Source organism: Enhydra lutris, unplaced genomic scaffold (assembly GCF_002288905.1).
Source record: "Enhydra lutris kenyoni isolate GAN:26980312 unplaced genomic scaffold, ASM228890v2 scaffoldscaffold3, whole genome shotgun sequence".
Lineage (NCBI taxonomy): Eukaryota > Metazoa > Chordata > Mammalia > Carnivora > Mustelidae > Enhydra > Enhydra lutris.
In genome coordinates this window covers 28,785,297-28,806,692 of record NW_019154087.1, presented here as the reverse complement: position 1 = coordinate 28,806,692, position 21,396 = coordinate 28,785,297, and the positions used below count along the sequence as shown (strand labels likewise).

Sequence of the window (21,396 nt, the reverse complement as noted above, 5' to 3'; positions counted from 1 at the left end):
AAAGGAAAGGAAAGGAAAGGAAAGGAAAGGAAAGGAAAGGAAAGGAAAGGAAAGGAAAGGGAGAGGGGGAGGTTGGAGAGGGAAGGAAGGAAGGAAGGAAAGGAGGGAGGAAGGAAAAGAAGGAGAAAGAAGAGAAAAGAGAAAAAAGAAAAGAGAGAGAGGAAGGTTGAGAGGGAGGGAGGAAGGAAGAAAGGAAGATATCTTAAAAAAAAAAAAAAAAGAAAAGAAAGAAAGAAAGAAAATCCTGGCCCAGCCTATAATTTATCCTTCTTATTTCTTTCAAAATGTCTTTGAGGCTTTAAAATGTACTCAATTCATTTCAACTCTCATTTATCGAGCATCTACTATATACCAATACATCAGAACATTAGTGACACCGACAAAAATTCCTATTGCCCAAGAGCTCACGTTCTAGGTTTGTCAAACTTATTTGGGCAATTGACAAATTATTTTGGTATTTTGAAAAATTGTTTAAGTTAAGGTCATTTAGAAAAAAGAATTAACTAGTGTCTCCAGGAATTCTTAAATAGTTCTCTCTTTTGATTAGCGATCACATTTTTCAATACTCACTCAAGACAGGTACACAAAGCGAAGTCCTTGGGTGGCTGTCCAGAGGGAACACTCCTGCTCTGCCATGTGTGTAATCTCCTTTCTGAGTCATTTAAAAATGATCAGTTTTTACCCTGGGGTGTGAATCAGGGTCATCTGTGAAGCTTTTGAAGTGCAGAGCTATATCCAGACTTACTGAATAAGAATATCCTACAACAGGGCTGGGTATGTGTCTTCTCTAAAGCCTTACAGTTGGTTCTGATGCCAACTATAGAACAATCCTTTTAACAAACTCTTAGAAGGTTAACAGCAGAGGTGAACCCTCTGGATAAAAGAATTTCCTGAAAAGTTCTACGATATGGTAATAGTAGTAATAATAATAATGATAGCTAAAGCTTTGCACTTACTGTTTGTCTTGCACACTTCGAAATTATTTTCCTGATAGTCCTTCATTCAGCCCTTATAACAACCATGATTATTTCTATTCTGCAGGAAACTGGAACACGGGGAGGCTGAGTAACCTGGGTAAGGTCCCAAAGCTCTGCAGGCAGAAGGACTGGGTTCCGAGCCCTAGCATGATGGCACAAAGTGCCTGTGCTCAGTTGCCACTCTATAGAGGAATTTATTCTAACTACTCATCCATTTACGAATTCGTTCAGTAAATGAATTAGGTGCAGGCTTAAGGGAGACAGACGTGTCTCTATTTTTCCTCCGTGACTTTAGCACAAATATAAAACAACTGCATGATTTCTCTGCCAGGATGTAAGGACCCCATGAAAACAAACATGTTTCTTGTTTCCCATGGGAGCCTCACAGTTAGCCTAGTGCCGGATGCACAACAGCATTCCACCAGTATCTGCTGACCCACAGAATGACTGCGTGAGAGAATGACAGATGTGCACTTTCCACTGGAGGACTCAGACTTGCACACAGACTTAACCCATTAATTAATATGAATAACCCTCTACCCAAGTATCAACAGAGAGTAGAGGGAGATGGAAAGGGAGAGAAGAAAGCCCACCTCATCCAGAAGACCACTTGATTCTCATGAGAAGCCCAGAAGCTAGACGACAGAGGTTTTATCAGCTGTATTTTGCAGGCAAAGACACTCAACAAGAGTGTGCCTGGTAATTCGTGCTATATTTCCCAAACTTGAACTGTGGACTCAGGGACATGGGTTCAAATCCCATTTCTGACACTCCTATCTGTGGCTTTCGGCAAGAAGTTTAAGATCCTTGAGTTCGGGCTCTCTTATTTGTAGAGAGGTATATGCTGATCTTGCCTTTTAGTCACAGATTCCAAACATTTAGAATGGTGCCTGCTCTGGAGTTGGCAGTAAGTTTATTATTAAATTGCAGTGCCATTAAAGGCCTTAAATATGAAAACACGTGTACAAGTGCCTAGCACTGTGACTAAAGCACTGCTCATCACAGCTCTCCTGTGACTAAACGTCCCTACAATGTTATTCCCACTTCCCCTTCCCTTTAAAATCTCTAAAGGGGTTGTCTCCTTCCCCATTTCAGATTCTAAGCCATGTGACCCCTTCCACAGTGAATCTTAGCAGGCTTAGACCTACTTCCGTGAAATCATCTAGTTCACTAATGCAAAGGGGAGTGGATTTAATCTTTAAACCAGGACAGACTCTAACTTACACCAGGAATTCATTTTCTTTCTCATTCCCATAAGACATATTAAACATATGTCTCTAAGTTCTTCTTCATCAAAATCTTGGCATCCCTTTAATCCATTTCATAATGAGCCTATAAAAAAGGTTTACGAAATTACAGCACTGCTTTATTATCACTGGTCAGATGAAGAAAATCAATTTACTACGTAGCTAGCTACACGCTAGATTTCTTCGTGCTGGGGCATCCTTACCTGCATTTAAAATCAGCATTTCCAGATCTGTGATAATCCATATATACCCTGAGCTCAGTACACCCACTCTCTGGCTCAGACTCCCCTCCACTACCATGTCTGCCTCCTTAGTATAGGAGGAGAGCTATCAGGCTGGTGCAAGAACATGGCTGAGATGTTGAGGATGGATCCTGGGCCTTGACAGTGGCTTTTTGGGAATAACAGAACTGAACTTTTCTTTGTTGGGTGTTGTTTTTTGGTTTCTCTTTTTTGTTTTTTGTGTTTTTTTGCAGGGGGCGGTGGGGTGATGTGAGGTGTTATGTGAAAAATGTCCCATAGGCCTAGTTACATTGCTATGAGTAATACAGGGATGGGTGGTGGGCAGAGTGTTTATTTAGCCTGTGGTAGGAGGGAGAAGGCAGTGCTTAGATGTACAAGATTTTGCAAACCCGATGTGCTAAGGGAAAAATCCAAATTTTAGCGGGCTTATTTTTTGCAACAGTAAAATGAAACACTAAGTGATTTCCACAGTTATATACAGCTCCAACAATCTACATTTTTATCAAGAGCTGAAAAACAACATTGTTATATTTATACCACACACTTATTCTAATGCACCAGGAAAGGCAGTGATATCAGAATTTATAGAGATACAGATACAGATAAGATACAAATATAGATACAGATACAGTTATAGATATACATATGAAGATGACAACCTTCTACGAGCATAAGTTTTAAGTAACAGTTGGAAGAGGATTTTCATCCAATTTAATTTAACTTAATTTAATTAAGCTTACTTTAAATTTTCCAAGCTAATTTCTGATTTTCTAATTAGCTAACTAAATATAACAATATGAACAACGACCACATAAATGCTAATAATAAGTTAACATTTACTGATGTGATAGTATTATAAAAACCCAGTGAGGTATTCCTACTTCAGAGAAAGAAAACCTTATCTGTAAGATAAGGTGCAGAGACTTTAAGTCATTTAAGTGACAAAATGGGCAGCTCCAGAATTTAAACCTAGACCAATGCAACCCCCAAGTCCCAGCTATAAAACATATTCCAAACATAATACTCAAAAATATTATAAATAACTATAACAATAATTTCACAGGATAGAAGTGAAATGAAGCAGGGAAATTGTGCTTATTTAGGAGTTTAGGGCACTGGCTTCTACCTCTAGTTCATCTGCTAACTAGCTGAATATTCTTGTAATGGGACCAACCTCTGCAAGCCTCAGTTTCTTCCAGGGTTGAAGGCGAAGTTTAGCTGAGTGGGCATTTCTCAACTCTGTTTCTGTATGGTCTTTGTCTGGTCACAGGGAAGGGAGGCAATCATCTTTTTGTAACCAGGGCCTCTCAGTTTTATAGTTAAGTTTTGTAAAACAGTTCATTAAAAAAGACTTGGGTCATTAACAAACAGTTTGGAAGTCACTGAGCTGAATGATCTCTGAGTTTTTAAGCTTTTCTGACATTTTATGACTCTATTAAATACTTGTGTTTTCAGCAATAAGGTTGGCTTCTTTCAGCCTGACTTGTTTAATAGTCATGCTTTTAAAACGTGAACCTGAAAGATTTCTTTTCAAGAAAATGAAGCAACCAAACCGCCTGGTGGATTAACTTTTTCCACTAAGATATCACAAAATTAGTTAGGGTTGGGGAATAAGCCACTGAAGAGCCAAGGCTTTAGGTACGTTTGATGTCTAAGAAGAAATTTCAATGTCCTTCGGTATTTATGTATTCTGGTAATCTGGCTTAAATCTTTTCTAAAGCATTTTCTTGAATTAAGCACAGCATTTCCTTCCAACAACATGTGAAGACCATAAGTATTGTTAAGAATGACTTAGGCTGAGAGGAACAGAATTATGTGCACTCAAGTCTAAATATGAGATTAGACATCATTTGCAGTATGGAAGAGAAGCTGATGGGCGCCAGCTCATGTCTACTTCTCGATCTAAAATAACATAAACAGACAAGCATTCTACGTCTGGGGAAGATGAGACCCTCAGCTGGCCAAGAAGAGTGAGGTGGGGGGGGCACCTCGCCCGCAGTCACGTTACAATAGCTGGTAATCACATAGCACTTACTATGTGCCAGACAATGCTTGAAGAGCTTTACAGGTACTGATTTACTTAATCCCCACAACAATTCTGGGAGCTCAACACTGAAGTACAGAGAGTGTACATGACCTGAACGGCCAGCCACAGAGCTGAGAGGTGACAGGGCCTGGAGGCAACCGGAACTGGGATTTGAACCAGGCACCCTGCGGCCTGAGAAGGGGACTTATTTGTGAAATGGGAGTGGAGGGCTAGGGCCAGATTTAAAGCCCTGGCAAATACTGAGAGACATGAAAAAGATCTAAGAAATCCATAATAATAGAAGAAACGGAGATGGGAATGCCCTGGAAGCAAAGAGTAAAACACAGCCTGAAGACAGGAAATACAGACTTCTGAGAAGAAGCTGGTCTGAGACTCCCCTTGTTTTTGAAGCTGCACAAATCAGCAGGGGCCTACAGAGGAGAACAGCCTTTCTTCTGAGTAATAAAGGGGGCCCTCAAGGTGATAGCTAAAACGGGGATTTAGGAGCCTGGCTGTGGCAGACTCCTGGGAAACTAACAACCGACTTTCACTGAATAAAAGAAGTGACATCCAGGTAATTCTTGCACCTTGCTGTCTGGCTCATTTTCTCCAGAGAAAACCGACGCACGGTAGGTGAGGCGCCTGGCTCCAGGTTATCCTAGCTGATTACTGAGCAGTCCGCCATTCTTCCCACTACACTACTTGCCTTGCTTTTATCCCTAATGTTCCCTCCAGATTTAGTACTTTTTACGATTCTATTTGCGTATTTGCTAAAGAAGGAGATCCAGAGCACAAAAGGAGTTCAAGCTGTCTATGGCATGCACACATTGAGAACTTTCTAATTCCACAGCTGTACACCGTATTAAAAGATGCATATGCCTGAACCTGCCCCAAATGCTAGATGAGAAGGAAGAAACTGGGAAGTAATCGTCATTGATACATGAAACACTTTCTATTTTCTATTTTCAAATTGACAGAGCTGGCCAGGAAGGAACTTCTGCAGGAAAGGGGCAAAATGTTGTTTGCTCTTTAGGCACAAATAGAATGAATAAGGTTGATTCTACCACACCATGGAGTAAGTTTGGGAAACTAAAACATTCTATTTTATTCCATTTTCCACAGGAAACAGAGAATGGAGATCTGTGGTAGGCTCCCATTAGCATTATGCGGTCTCCACAAAACCCAACTTTCTCAAGTCTGAAGACATTTAAAGGTAATTATGGGGGAAGATGAGGGAAACATTTCCAGCAGTTAAATAAGGATAGTCATGGAATGGACAAACAGCACGCCTCACAGGTCATTACCTGTGCCCTGCTGCCAACTATGATGTAAGAAGCAGAAGAAAACTCCAGGTCAAGGACAAAATGAGAGGGACATTAAGGGCTTACTCTATTTAAAGGTTAGTAGGGAAAAGTGAGTTAATATGTGATCTACAGGCTAGGAATGAGCCGAAAAACTCAAATCTACCACTGAAGAATAACTACTAAAGTACACTAAATGTATATAAATGTACATTCAATTCTAATAAAGGCAACAGAAATTAAACTGCAAAAGTAACACTGAACATGCTACAGAAGTAATCATCAACATTCTCCATTGTTGTTCAGAAGCAAACACGTAACAGAACAAAGAAGGGCAGTGGGACACTGAGGCAGGGAATGGGGTTTTGTGCTGACTCAGCACTAACCAGCAGTGAATGACCTTACCAGACCAGTGCCCTTCAGCTTCCTGATCCCTGAGGCTGGTAGCTGAAGTTATCTCTAAATCTCTTCCAAAAACAAAATTAAGATAACTGTTCACAACAGGAAAATGATCACGGGAAAAAAATTTATATATTTTTTTCAAAGTCAAGAATTTAATAATAGGGATTGATATGGCCAGCAATCAGATCTATGAGCAAATATTTAATCCTTAAAGGAATAAAGGATGTGTTCATTAAGTTATTTCTATTACTTATATACAACAACTATAAAAATCCCTCCACCCCTCAAACAAACAAAACCAACAACAAAATGGGAGTAAGAGAGGTCAACATTCAATAAAACATCAGTAGCTATATTGATTAGAGGAGGACTGTTTCTCTACTTACATAACTCCTGGCACCATATGTATTGGGCTTTTCCCCCACACCAACCAATCTCCAAACTCAGAGTGCCACATTTTTGACAGACTTGGTTACAAAGTTGGGAGTTCCCACAACCCCCTCCCTCCCACACCCCTCAATGTTGGGCAGAGACGCAGAGAAACATTTACTTATATTTACTGGTTTATAGACTGAATATTATAAAGGATACAGATGAATAGTCAGAGGAAGAGGCATGTGACAAGGTATGGAAGGATCCCAAGCGCAGGAGCTTCTGTTCGTGTAGAGTTGGGGTGCACTGCTCTCTTGGCATGTACTTGTGTTCACAAACCCAGAAGCTCTCCAAACCCCATAATTCAGACATTTTTATGGAGGCTTCATCACACAGGCATGATAGATTATTAACTCAATCTATTGTCCCTTTCCTCTCCCCTAGAAGATGGAGGTGGAGCTGAAAGTTCCAAGCTTCTAATCATGGCTTCAGGTCCCCTGAAGCCCTCCAGGAACCCACTCAGAGTTGCCTCATTAGAACAAAAGTTGCTCCTATCACCCAGGAAACTCCAAGCTATTTAGCAGTGCTCCGTGAGAGGATCCTCTAACGCTCACGACTCAGGGAGCTACAAGGGTTTTAGGAGCTCTGTGTCAGAAACTGGAGGTGGGAACCAAATATGTATTTCTCATTATGTCGTGGTGACATATCAGAATATATTACTTAAAATTACAAATCCCTTCCCTTTTCACAATGCCTTTTTTACACAGCTACCATAAAATCATTCAATTTAAAAAGCAGCCGATTTATTCATTATTTATATTAGAAAAGTATAAAGAGCATATACTTGAAGAAGACAAAGTATTTTGGTGAAAGAGCCCTTCTATGTTTTAAAGAATTAAAAAACAAAAACAAAACAAAACAAAAAAAAAAAAAACGCCATGTGGGGAAGGGCAGGGAAGCTTCAGCTATAACACAAATGATGTTCCTAATGACAGAAGTCATGCTGGTTATTGAAGAACTCACGAAAATAAAACCAGTGGTTCTGAAATGGTCAGGAAACCATCCTATGGTGGGAAGGCGAAATCACACAATAACAAAAGTTGAGGTTATCTGCTGCTTTGACACAGAGATGTTTTGAAAGGGTGGCAGGAGGAAGCCCTGATAAGGTTAATGAAGTACCTAATCAAGATATTCACTTTGAAGTCCTGTAATAGGTACTTGGAGTAAGAAATATACTCATAGAATCAACACTAAAAAGGGCTTTGAGATCACCTCGAGTCATCTGCTCATGAATTGCAGGAAGAAACTGCTGTCAGAATGGGCAGCCACCTCCCCGGACTCCTGATTCATGGTCCTATACTCTTTCTCACCACTCTCAGACAATAGTTTTCACCACTATCATTACTTTTATCTTCCTTTTCCTGTTACACTCAGAAAAAGGTATTCTTTCAGTGGAATAATGACAAGAAGATCTAAACAAAACCACTATCCTACTCGCAACCCAAACAAATGTCAAGGAACTCATCTGTGAGTCAGATGAAAAGTGGAATTCGGGGACTAAGAAAGCACACAAAACAAAACAAAACAAGGGATGAGTTTATATAAGTTCTCTGAGTGGAATTTTTGAATTTTCGATCATGAATTATTTTAATGAATTCTGATTTGTACCAAAAGGGCAAACAGGAAGTAGGCACTGAATAAATCAGCAAATGTTTGATGTTTCTTTTTTTTTTTTTCTAACTTTTTGTGTGTGGGTGTTCTTTTTTTTTTTAAGATTTTATTTATTTATTTGTCAGAGAGAGAGAAGGAGCACAAGGAAGTCCAACAGCAGGCAGAGTAGGCAGAGGGAGAAGCAGGCTCCCCGCTGAGCAAGGAGCCAATGCAGGACTCCATCCCAGGACACTGGGTTCATGACCTAAGCCGAAGGCAGACACTTAACCAGCTGAGCCACCTAGGTTTCCCAAATGTTTGATGTTTCTTACCAAAAATGATTGTTAACATTTAGCAGACAAAACAGCATGATTCCTACAAGCATATCATGGTCCAGCATAGGATGCTACATACAGAAAAATATATTTTTCATGGGTGCCTGGGTGGCTCAGTCAAGGGTGAACACACCCATGCTCCACTGCAATTTCACTTTCTATACACATGTTCAAATTTTATTTTTTTGCCAGAAGTACAGTGAAGATTTAACAGCTTTCACATTAGGCCTTACTTAAACAGAAAATCAAAATCTGGTTGAAAAGAAAGTTAATGTTTACATTTTTAAAAATGTATTTAGAATCTCGATCACCACTGACCCTTAAAATAATTTATACTACCAGACAAATACAGTCACACTGTCTCCTATTGACCTCTACCAGACAGACCGTTGGTACACGGCTCCCTTTCCAGTGGGCATAGCAGACTCTGCCCAGATTCCTTTCATCAATCATAATGCTTGCTTGTCTACAACCCTTCTTCCCATTCCCTCCATCATTCGAAACTGGACAATTACCCATCAGGAGTCAACCCCCAAACCCATTCCAGTGTATCTTTGCAATAATCATGTCTGTTTCCATCAGAATGTTACAACCAGTCCCTTTCCTGAAATGGGCATTTGTCATTACACTTACCTAGCCATCACTAAATGCAACCATAAGACTCCCAAGCAGCTTCCGGTCCCTCTCATGTTCCTCAACTCAATGGAAAGGTCCCATTAGCCTTCCCGGTCTGGTTCCTCAGACTCAACCCAACTACACATGAACTATGTCTGACAAGTCTTTTCCCCACCCCCAAAATTCACATTCTCTAGTGACCCTCACCTAAGATAGAATTAATTCTATGACTCCTGACTAGCCCCTGATGATTCTTACTCTGTGGAAACCAAGTCTGTTGGTGAACTGGACCAGATCTTGCGGACCTGCTGCTTTTCCCAATCTCTTCATCATACCCACAGTTTTCTTCCATTCTTCGACTAGCTCTAAAATAAGGACCCACTCCTTTCAGTTCACCTGTCTCTCACTGTGGAAACCAAAAAGGTGCCCAGGACATCATAGATTCCCTTGTAGGTGATCTCAGTTCCTATGGAGATGTTTAGAAAATACAGCTACAGAATTGGGCCTAAGTCCTATCCACAACCTCATTGCTTTGGGGGAAAGGTTTGTTACCTTTTGGATACCATCGGAAAGAATCCATTGCCTGGATGAAAAAGTTTGATTCAATAACAGAGTCATATTCATTGTTGAAGCAGTTAGTCTTGTTCATCGACAACATCACTACTGGCCTCAAATCTATAACTTGCTAATTAGGAGAAACCCAGTACACTGTCCTCAATGACTGTATCACTCTGGACATGGAGTTGAACTTACTACTGCACTTTTGTCCCACTAATCTAACTCATGCCTTTGTAGTAATCAGGAAGATTCCAGAGACAAATGAAGAAATTCCTTGCATTGCTATCACCATGCTGTCACTGCTGAGAAAAGATGACAGGTTCTAGGACTTCTGGTGGACCCATGAAAGCCTGTGAAATTGGGCATATAGATTGATTCAGCCTCTAATCTCTGCCTTTCTGTTTATTTTTATAGGTATCTCTCTTACTAAATGTCTCCAGGTTACAAAGTAGAGCAATTGTCACCAAGTCTCAATAGATAATTTAGTTGGTCCTTAATGAACAGAATGTGACCAAATGAAAAATGGACATGTTATAGAGAGAGAAAAAGAATGTGTCTTCTCTCCTTGAATAAGAAGAGGGACTGACAAAGACTTTCTTTTTTTTTTTACAGATTTTATTTATTTATTTGACAGACAGAGATCACAGTAGGCAGAGAGGCAGCGTGAGGGGGGGAAGAGGCTCCCCGCTGAGCAGAGAGCCCGATGTGGAAATCAGTCCCAGGACCCTGGGATCATGACCCGAGCTGAAGGCTGAGGCTTTAACCCACTGAGCCACCCAGGTGCCCCAAAGACTCTCTTTCTGACCAAACTTTAGTCAGGCTCCTCTGAGCCTTCTCTCCTCCAGGCCTCATCCTTTGGAAAATGTCTTTAGCTTGCCTGTCCAGTGGTACTAAGAATCCCCTTATCCTTGATATCTGATCACCCTGGCCAGCCTTCAGCAAGAATCTCTGTACCCTTGAAATCTCCTCTTAGTAATTTTCCACCCACAGACTTCCTTGCCTCACTCTTTTCCTCACTCAATTCCTACTTGTCCTTATATTCCGAACAGAGCTCAGCTCTCTACTGGTCTCTTTCCCCCTTTGCAATAGTTTAGGAATAAAATGTTTGTTTGTTTGTTCACCACTTTAACTGGTATCTGGCTTTGGTTCTCTTTGACACATGGTATCAACACATGGTATGTGATCATGTTAAGGTCATAAGGAATATTATAAACTTTATAAGTTGAGGTCATGCATAGCTTCATTTAACAAATGTTAATGAATGTCTACCATGACACAGTCACTATATTACATGGTAAGGATAAAATGGTGAACAAAAGCAGACAAGGGGTCAGCCCTCATGAAATTGATAGTCTAGTGAGGAAGAGAAAGTTCAATATAATGATCACACAAATAACATAATATTATTGCTATGATAAATATTTTGAGGAAAAAGTACATGGTACTATATGAACTAGTGAGGGAAGGCATCCCTGAAGACTAACAAAGTGACATTTAAGATGAGATCTGACTATTCAAGATTATTGAATGTGTGTATGGGGGTGAAGGATATTCTGGAAAGAAGGAAGAGCATGTGGCAAGTCTCTTATTGAAAAGGAAGGTGGTAACAGAGCTGAATTGAAAGAATGCCATTGTGGACAGGTCACAGAAAATAGAGGTAATGAGGGAACCAGGTATTAGATGAGACTGAAGATATTTATGGACAATGGAAATTCAAGACTTTCTAAACCATCCTAGGATTTGCAACTTGATGCTTGACAATTGGACACCATTGTATGTATGTATTTAGCACAGTGTTTGTACCAGGGTAAATGTTCAATGAATGAAAACCTTAAAAATATTTGAATCATCTTAATATGTCAATGTATGGTATTTGTCTTTTGTGTAGCATACAATGACTTACACATAAGACAAATACCATTTATCATTGATTTTTGGCCCTAGGGTGGCCAGTGGAAGAGAACAAAAAGACATTAAAAAAAAAAAACAAAACAAAACAAAAAAAAAAAAACCCACTGGAATGTGACTGCAAATCCCAGTCACATTTATCTGATTTAAATGTCAGAGAGCAATCTACAGTTGCATATTACATAGGAAATGTAAAATCTAGATAATGTGCACTTTGTTGGTAGTTCCATGAACTGTTATTTAAAAAGTCAATCAATCAAATTTGAAACGAAAACGTGGTTGCGTCAAATGATATTCAGCTGTCAAATATGGAAAATTACCACTTGACATGGGATGCCTGAGCAAGACCCACCCTCCCATATTTGAATTACTTCCAATTTCAAAAGACAACTTAATACCTCACATTTCACTGGATTGGTTTTTTTTTTTATTTTTTTCATTCCCTCTTTTTTTAAAAATAAAGTTTATTTATTTATTTATTTATTTTTAGTATTCTCTACCCCCAATGTGGGGCTTGATATTACAACCTCGAGACCGAGTCCCATGCTTTTCTGACTGAGCCTGCCAGGTACCACATTATTCCTTCCTTCTACTTAAGGTCCTGACTATGGACAAAAAAATGTTCACAAATGCAAAATGTATTTTTCCTTAATTAAAATTGAAACTCACTTGCAATTTAGAAAGGATGAGCGGTGGGAAGCCATCAGCAGGAGGATCTGTCTGCTCCCCCCTGCATTCCACAGCCCTCTCGGTATTGACCTATTCCATGAAAGAAGAAGCATTATGCCTGCTACAAAATCCAGATGAGCAGTCAGAAAAAGCTCTCTGGGCTTCCAATCACCCAACACTGGAAGAGAACCGATGGCTGGAATATTAGCTGCACAACAACAATAACCACCATGACAAGAATGGATGTAGCAATAATAACCACCCAGCTACTGTTTACTGGGCACTTAGCTGTGGCTGCAGCATTTCACGTTATTGGAAGCAACAGGCATGAGACTAACACCCCATCTCTTCAAAGATCAGAAAGCTGGGGTTTCCAGAGGTGAAACAAGCTGCCCAGTGGTACAAAGCTAGAAAACTGCAGATCCAGAATGCAAATCTAGAGATCCATAATTTTTTTTAAAGACTTTCTGTATTTATTTCACAGAGAGGGAACGCAAGCAAGGGGAGTGGGAAGAGGGAGAAGCAGGCTTCCCAATGAGCAGGGAGCTTGATGTGGGGCTCGATCCCAAGACCCTGGGATCATAACCTGAGTCGAAGGTAGACGCTTAATGACTGAGCCACCCAGGTGTCCCAAGATCCATAATTTTTAACCCCGATACCACATAGGGTGAAAGTGAAGTTATTGTCACGTGGTCATTAGCACAGCAGAGATGAAATCACACTTCCTTTTCTCACCTCTTCTCATTCCATCCTTTTTTTCTTTTCTTTTCTCTCTCTTTTTATTTTTTTCTCCCCCAGATAAACTGGCTGAACCAGAAGTTTGAGTATAATCTGAGAATGCTGAACAGCCCACAGAGGGAAAAGATTCTATAAATTGCCTCACTGCCACCATGCCCCCAATAAACTAAGCTAAGGAGCCACAACTCATATAAAACAACCCAAAACAAAACAAAACAAAAATCTCATTTTTTTGGACATTTCCTCAAGTCAGGTTCTCAAGTGGAATGGATATTTCACATCAATAATGCAGACAATTAACTTTCTAAATTTTCACCTAGCTTTGATATATATTTAATAAGTATCACCAGCTTATCTCTTGAAGAAGGCGAAGAAAGCAGTCGTTAAGATTAAGCTAAAATCCACCTTTGAAGGAATTGGCCTTTAATGTTTAAAACATGAGGGAGAGAATTTTAAACGAATAATCTGTTTCACGTTTAGAATTATCTGGTAATCTCCTATTCGTCACATGATATCCAAATACCCAATCAGATATACCACTTGAAAATAAAATGAAAAGCATATGTAATTAGGATCTTAAAGGAGATGCTGAATATCTACAAATTTCTGTGAGCTCAATTCTGTGAGCTCTGCGTTCCTAACATTGGAGCCTGATTTTCAAAGTCAATGTTGTTTTAAGAAAGAATCAGATTAGGCTAATAAAGACCAAGGCACAGAGGCATATTACTTTGAGAAAACAGAAAGTAAGGTACAAAAGATCCTTTGTTTGAAATGAAAACAGATGTCTTTGCAAGTCATTTCAACAAATATTCACCTTCATAAGCAATGAAGGATAAAGACTCCAATGGCAGTGAAAAGCACAGCTCGATGTATCGAATGCATACCACCAGATGGCATCTCAAATCAGAGAGCAGGGGTGGAGATCATGTCAACAGCTGCGTCTCTGAAGTGGAATCAAATTCATGAATTCCACATCAATTTCTTAAGAGCAAAACATCGGACTTTAATCACAAAATCCAAAAGTCACAACAATTATACTGTCATGAATATAACAAAGAATATGAATCTGGAAAGAAAGGCACTGTAAATCAAGCAGTGATCTTGACATCGATTATTATTAAAACAAACAAACAAAAACTACAAATGGAGTCTTAACAGAAAAAGAAAGTCTGGTTAATAATTTTATCTTTCCTTAAATTTTACCTACAGTTGTCCTTCCCATAAATCCTCATTTTACTCTTTCACCGGGCTTTGTTCGTTGTAAATAAGAAACAAGACAATTCAGAAGACAGCATTAGAAGAAAAAAAAATTAAGAAAAGCTTAAAGAAAGAGAAAAAGAGGTCAAGTTTCTTTTGGCCTACATATAAGACTCTCATGAAGTTGAAGTTCAAAAGCCTTGGTGTCCAAACTCTAAATATCTTAAGGAACAGAATGAAACACTGCCTCTGTGTCTAAAACTGGCTAATACACGGACCACAAGATCAACTGTGAACAGAAATTAATTACAGGGAAGCATATTATACACCAAACTGAAGTCAAACAGTGACCAAATGATAGCAGGAATTTAAATTTTGTTTAGAATATTAAAATAGGATGTTGTTTCATAAAAATATCTGAAAAAGATTTGATTACCCCCCAGATGTGGGGTTGGTTTGTTGGTTTTCTCTTTTCATATAATCCATAAAATCCTATTTCTACAAACCACATTTTATGAGAAGTGTCATTTTTAAATGATAAAGGCAACTTAAAGGAGACTTGTTATCAGTTTGTAATTTACTCTTGTATTTATATATATATAATTTGTATATATATAATACATATATTATATATATATCAGTGTTTAATATTAAAAAATAAACATTGAACTTTTGATAGCTGTTGGGATTTTTTGGTGGGTTTCTTCTGTGTGATTTTTTGTGTTTTTTTAACCTTTCCAACAGATGGACTCATGTCTCAAAGCTCTCCATGGACTTTCACGTTACTTCAAGAGACAGTGCTCACACAGTGATGCTGGTAGAGAGCTGGACCGGCAGACAAAAACCAAGCCAGGACAGAACTGCCTACCGGCCTTCTCTCAGGGAATGTATCTTAACACTGGCAAGAGTATACGTATGAAAGCATTTAATATTTTAAATAATACATTTTATATGCCAAGATAGTCATTTTAAATAGCGCTAAAGCTAAAGTTAAGGCTGCCTCAAAACTTAATATTATTTTCCCCTTACTGATCCACTAATTAAGCCACAGATTTTTCTGTAAGAAGCTACTTCTGACAAGTTCATCTATTTTATTTCTCCAGTATCTTGTATGTCCAAAATATTCCACTTAAGACACCAATAGACAAATAGCTATGGAGGAGAAAAGAACAGAATAAAAAGATAACAGTCATTTAAATGATTACACTGACACACACGGTAATAGACATATCCACACACATACACGGATATGAACTCTGTTTTGGAGGTGCCTGTATGCTTCTATTATTTTCATAATTTACTATATGCAAATCAGCAGTGCATTTACATTAAATGTATTTTGAAATAGAGGAACATCCAAAAAACCATAACCCAAAATCTATATCCTCAGATGTTAACATTTAATAGGATAACAGTATGAAATGATGAAAAAAATCAGTACAATATTGTTAAATGCGATACTATATGACTACTCCCAGAATTAATAATTCCGGGGACCTGTATCATCCAAATAAAATGGGAATAGATGCAGTTGAACTCTCTGGGCTTTAATACCAGTTCTGGCACCTTCTAGAAGGGTAAACTCAGATATGACACCCCACTGAGCTTCAGTTTCTTTATCTGTAAAATGGAGCTGATAATAGCGCTTCCTTCATAGGGCCGGGTGAAAACACGAGTTAGAAAGTACAGTGTTTATAACAATAATGTAAAACAAGAAATTAAATATTAGCCTTACAACAAAATAACTCATTAATTCATTTACCAAAAAGCAATAAAAAAACAACTACCATCTACCATAGTTTCATATACCAAAAAAAAAAAAAAAAAAGCATTCTTACTAAGTTGAAAAAGATAACTACACTCTGGACCAACAAAAAGTCTGTCATAAACCAGAACCAGTCTGTGACCAGCATTCGGGAATGTCCATTAAAACCTATAAACATTACTGGCCCGCAAGAAAATAAAATCAATGGTGTTTGAAATTATTAGGGACACTTGAGTGAGAAAATGTAACATGAGATGAGACTGGAAATATGGATATAATCCACCTAGACAAAAGGAAGAGCATCTATATTTTTCCCTGCAGATACCCAGGAAAAATGTTCTTTCCTCATCTGGAAGAATTCTGGTATTATCTGAAACACTACTTCTCTTTAAAACACTACTTCTCTTCAAGCCCTAGTAATACGGATTACAATATATTAATACATTTCAACTTTCTCCAAAGCAATCAGAATATTATTACTCCAAGGGATAACTTTCGGGTTTAAGGATAATAATTTTAGAGATTTTCATCTTCCTATCAAAACAACTACAGATAGGATGTCTGGGTGGCTCAGTTGTTAAGCATCTGCCTTTAGCTCTGGTCATGATCCCAGGGTCCTGGGATTGAGCCCCAGATCAGGCTCTCTGCCCAGTGGGGAGCCTGCTTCTCCCTCTCCCTCTGCCTGCTGCTCCCAATGCTTGTGCTCTCTCTCTCTGACAAATAAATAAAATGTTTTAAAAAAAGGAAGGATAAAAGAAAACAGCTCCAGGCATCACCTTACCAGTGGTGCTTAAACACTATTTGTGAGAAGTACCGATTTATGGCAAACTGAAAAGGACAGGGTATGCTGCATCTTAAAGCAAAATATCTGTTCGTGGTAATTATGATGTAAGTGTAATGTCTGTCAAATGTTTCCTTTGGATGGTGTTACATGTTTACTGAGGTCAACAGATTATTACTGACTCGTTCGTTACACACGAGTGCTAGAGGACTATGGCTCAGCTATTCTTAATATAATACTCCATTCATTACCAAACAATTCATGTAAAGATGCTTTTGATCTTCCCTTTTCCTCCCCTTTATTAACTGTCCCAGCCATAGTTTTCTATACAGTCCACTCTCAGAGAGCTTGTGAGAGCTCTTTTCACTGAGAAAAAATGTATAGATAAACTCCGTACGCCAAATACGCTAAGCACTACTGTTTTGTCTCCCCCCCGCCTTGCATTACAGCAACACATTTTTATTTAAAATAAAACCAATGATCAACAACCAAAATAATTGATTTCTCTCTATTTCTTGAGAAACTTTAATAGCATTCTTAGCATTTTTTTTTCAGTAATAAGCAAGAACAAATTTTGTGAAAGGAACTGAAAATGTCTGATTTTTTAAAATCTTATACAGAGACAGAATACTGCGTGTCAGACAGTGTGATAAGGAAGCAGGAGGTACCTGAATGGATGCCTGCTCAAAACAAGGTTTTCGGCTTACTAGCCAGGAGACCTCAGACCAGTCACTTAAACCAGTGGTTCCCACAGTGCGGTCCCAGATCAAGGGTATCTTGTACCTGTACCTGGGAAGCTCTTAGAAATTCAAATTCTCAGGCCCACCTCCAGACCTACTAAATCAGAAACTCTGGAGGTGCAGCTCGGCGACCTGTGTTTTAATAAAGTCCTTCAGGTGATTCTGATCCGTGCTCAATTTTGAGAAACATGGACTCAGACTGCTGAAACTCCCTTCTCTCCTGCTTAAGATGGTTTTCCTAAAACCAGCCTTGCCAAACCAGAGAGGTAAACGCTTCATGGGAAAGGACTCTGGCTCACATGCAGTGACCTTTTATCAACATTATCTTTTTTCTTTTTTCTTTTTCTTAATCAAGGGTCAAAACTAAGGAGAATAAGGACTTCAAAAAATGATGCGCTCCGGCCACAGGCCCGGGCTGAAATGTGCTGACTGCCAGCAGTGGGCCAGGTACCAAAACAGGCCTCTGGCTGAAGGGAAGGCCCTCGAGATTTGGCCACTGAAATCTAAGTGGGCAAAATGCCCCAGAAGTAATATTTTATCCCCATATAAACTAAGGCCGCGTTAGGCTTTGATAGTGACAAATGACAGTAGGAGGAGAGTAAACACTGATCTTTTAGGTCTCAAAAGACACTGGATTCTTATCCCCGCTTAACTCTCCCCAGAGTAAAGGCATGGGGAATTCTCCTAATTGACGTCAGCTGCTGTAAGGGAAGGAATGCCATGACCTTAAACTTGGCCACTGGTCCACTCTCGCATCCAGGAACAAAGCCAGAGGGTTCTCCTGGCAACTGCCTGACATGCTAAATGGCAGACACAGCCACTAAGGGAATCCTTTGCTGCCCCAGGGATAAATCCCCCCCTGCAGGAAACAGATGAACTGGAGAGATTAGCAGTTTGCCCAGCTTATGCAGGCCTATCCCCTCCGCCCAAAGAGCAGCAAATGAGTTCTAAATCACTGGATTCAAAACCTAAGCTTCTGGTCTGCTTTGCTTTACAAATGAGGGCAATGTTCTCTGCTCAGTCGAAGGGAAAACAGGAAAGTATGAAAACTTCAAGGAGAAATGTAGGAAATTGGATCCTTGCATAAACCACCTAACTTATTCAAGTAGTCTTTGTGGACACCGACTTTCAAGTACAAACTATCAGATGTTTTAAGATTAGTATTAATTATCATTTTTTAAAAGACCTGTAATCAAAATCATATCCAAATCCCCTACCCTGCCAAAGGCATCGTCTTGGCTTCTCTGGGAGAATATGATAGGTTCCTAACCAAAGCCTCTCCCCAGAGTTCCTTCCCACTCCATTCCACTCACCTCCTCCAGGATGTGATTCTAGTCACAAACATGATTATGTAAGTCCCTGCTCAAAGGCCCCTAAGACTCTCCAGTGCCTACAGAACAGTATCGGAACGTCTCAGCGCTGCCTGCCAGGGGCTCGTTCCCAACCCGAACCTTCCAACCTCAGTCTCCCCCAACCCTCACCCCTTCTGAGACCCTGGCTTCCTACAGCAAACCTCCAAAACCAAGTCTTACCACTTTACCAAAAAAAAAAAACAAAAACAAACCACAAAACACCGTTACCTTTGATATGCCGTTGTCTCTGCTCAAAATATCCTTCACAGAGTACAATTTTACTTCTCAGATGTGATCCAGTTCAAATGCCATGAAATCTGTCGAAACTTTGCCTTCCCTGCATTCCTTTTTCTGAGTTCCCACACTAAGTTCGTGGGCATCTTCATTACAGTTCTTAACAAATTATATAGTAATTATCTGCTTTTGTGTCTGACTCCCTGACCAGACCTTGAGTATTCCGGTCAAGGACTAGACCTCCTGTACTTATCCTCCACAGTTCCTGACCTTCTAAAGGAGTTCTCAATCCCTAATCAAGATAGTTAGGATCTTGGCTATTTAACGGTTTCTTTTACATAAAGACAGAACATAATAATCAGTGGGCAGTGTCGGGCAGGGAAACCTCAGCCATTTGGAAGATAGGAAAACTTTTTGGATTTAAATTAGCTATATCCAGTTTGGTACTTCTTAATTTGTTTGAATAAATCTAGATCATATATTGTATAATCCATAGTTTGATATCTCTGGCCAAAAATATCAGTTTTCCTTAACTTGTTCTGAGCCCCTGAGAGCAGAGACGACATCTGATTCATCTCTGTATAACCCACACCACCTGTACAAGATAAATGTTCAATAAATATTCATTAAATTGAATTCCCAAAATGAACTGTATCTTGGTCCAGGTCACTTCAAGAGAACACTGGAGATGGGGTACCTTTAACAACAAACATTTCTCACAGTTCTGGAGGCTGGAAAGTCCAAGATCAAGGTGCTGGAGTATATTTAGTGTTTGATGGGGACCCTATTCTGGTTTATAGGGACCATGTTACTGTATCCTCAGGTGGAGGAGAGAAAGAGAGAGAGCTCTCGTCGCTTCCTCTTCTCAGACCTGCAATAATCCCATCATGGGGGCTCCAACCCCATGACCTCATTTAACCCTAATTACATCCCTAAGGCCCACCTCCAAATGCCATCATACTGGGGATTAGTGCATCAGCATCTGAATATTGAGGTGCGAGGGCATGAACATTCAGTCCATAGTAAGTGGCCACACTGACATCTGGCTACCTATCCCATTTGTATGTTACAAGTAAACAAAGATAAACTCAACTGAATTTTCCTAAAAGAATTGGAGAAGGAAATTTTAGGAATTTTCCTAAAAGAATCAGAGAAGGAAAATGCCTCCAACACAGAAATACATTCTTCAAATTAAATCTCTGAAACAGCTACCATTCTAATGAGGCAAGTTAGTTTAGAGAAAAAAGCTCAACATGCCTCATACCTTCCTTGTCTTGATTGCGGACCCCGGCTAATGGTCACCTCTACTCCCATGAGGAGGTTACTGGTTGATCTAAATCTAACCCCCTGGAGGGCAAGGTACACAGTGCCTTATCTCCTCCAGAGGGACACACCCAAAAGACCAGGTTGGGACTAGGCAGCTTCCCAGTTCTTCTCCCCCCAAATAAAATGTACAGAATTTTAAGGGTAAAGAGAACCTAAAATAACTATAAACCTTTCACTACCTTTATAAACACTTAAAGTGGGGGAAGGTGATTTGGGCAACTTGGTTCATTTAAACATGAAAGACCTGCTCAAGAAATGAAATGTCCAGATTTCAAATAACTAGAATACTAATTTCTAGGTTTTTCTCAAAATGGGGGCAAACCATGGCACAGATATTAGCAAGGCTTTTTTCTAAACATTTGTGAGCGAAACAGTTTTATGAATAAAAACTCAGAGTGGAGAGGACTAGAGGGAAAGTGGGGGAGGGCTTTTGTGTATAACTACAAAATACTTGTCATTTGTTTCATTTTGAGAGTTTACAGGTCTATTCCACTTAAAGGTGAATTCCACACAAGAAGTTACCAGTTTCTACCAGGACTCACTCACCTCACCATTTTCAGGAATTTCACATATGCAGGTGAGAGATTATTTCTAATACCACTTGAATATCACCAAGTTGTCAGGCTTCAGGCTTTTCCAGCACATTAAAAGTCCTTGCTTCTTTCCTCTTAACCTTTATCACAGGTTCTCATTTGTATATTATACCTTTCATTCTCATTGCATATATATCATTTGTATATTATATAAAATAATATCTCTATATTATTTGCCTTCTCCCCTTCCTCTTCTACCTCTTCTTCCTTCTCCTCTGAACTGAGTTTTCCATCTTTTCTAAGTGTGGAGTTCTGAACCACATAAAGAATACTCTATCCTGAAGATTTTTAAGTGTCAACTATGACTTGTATCGCATAGCCTAGTATCAGTAAAAAAAGGACAACCTTACTGATTCAGTCGTCTAAGC

At 39.4% G+C, this 21,396-nt stretch overlaps 1 protein-coding gene across 3 annotated transcripts in view; it reads right to left on the bottom strand.

The window, feature by feature from the left end:
* The window catches only part of LOC111154566 (protein phosphatase 3 catalytic subunit alpha), a 318,897-nt gene that overhangs the window by 140,408 nt on the left and 157,093 nt on the right, over positions 1-21,396 (bottom strand). The window lies entirely within an intron of this gene.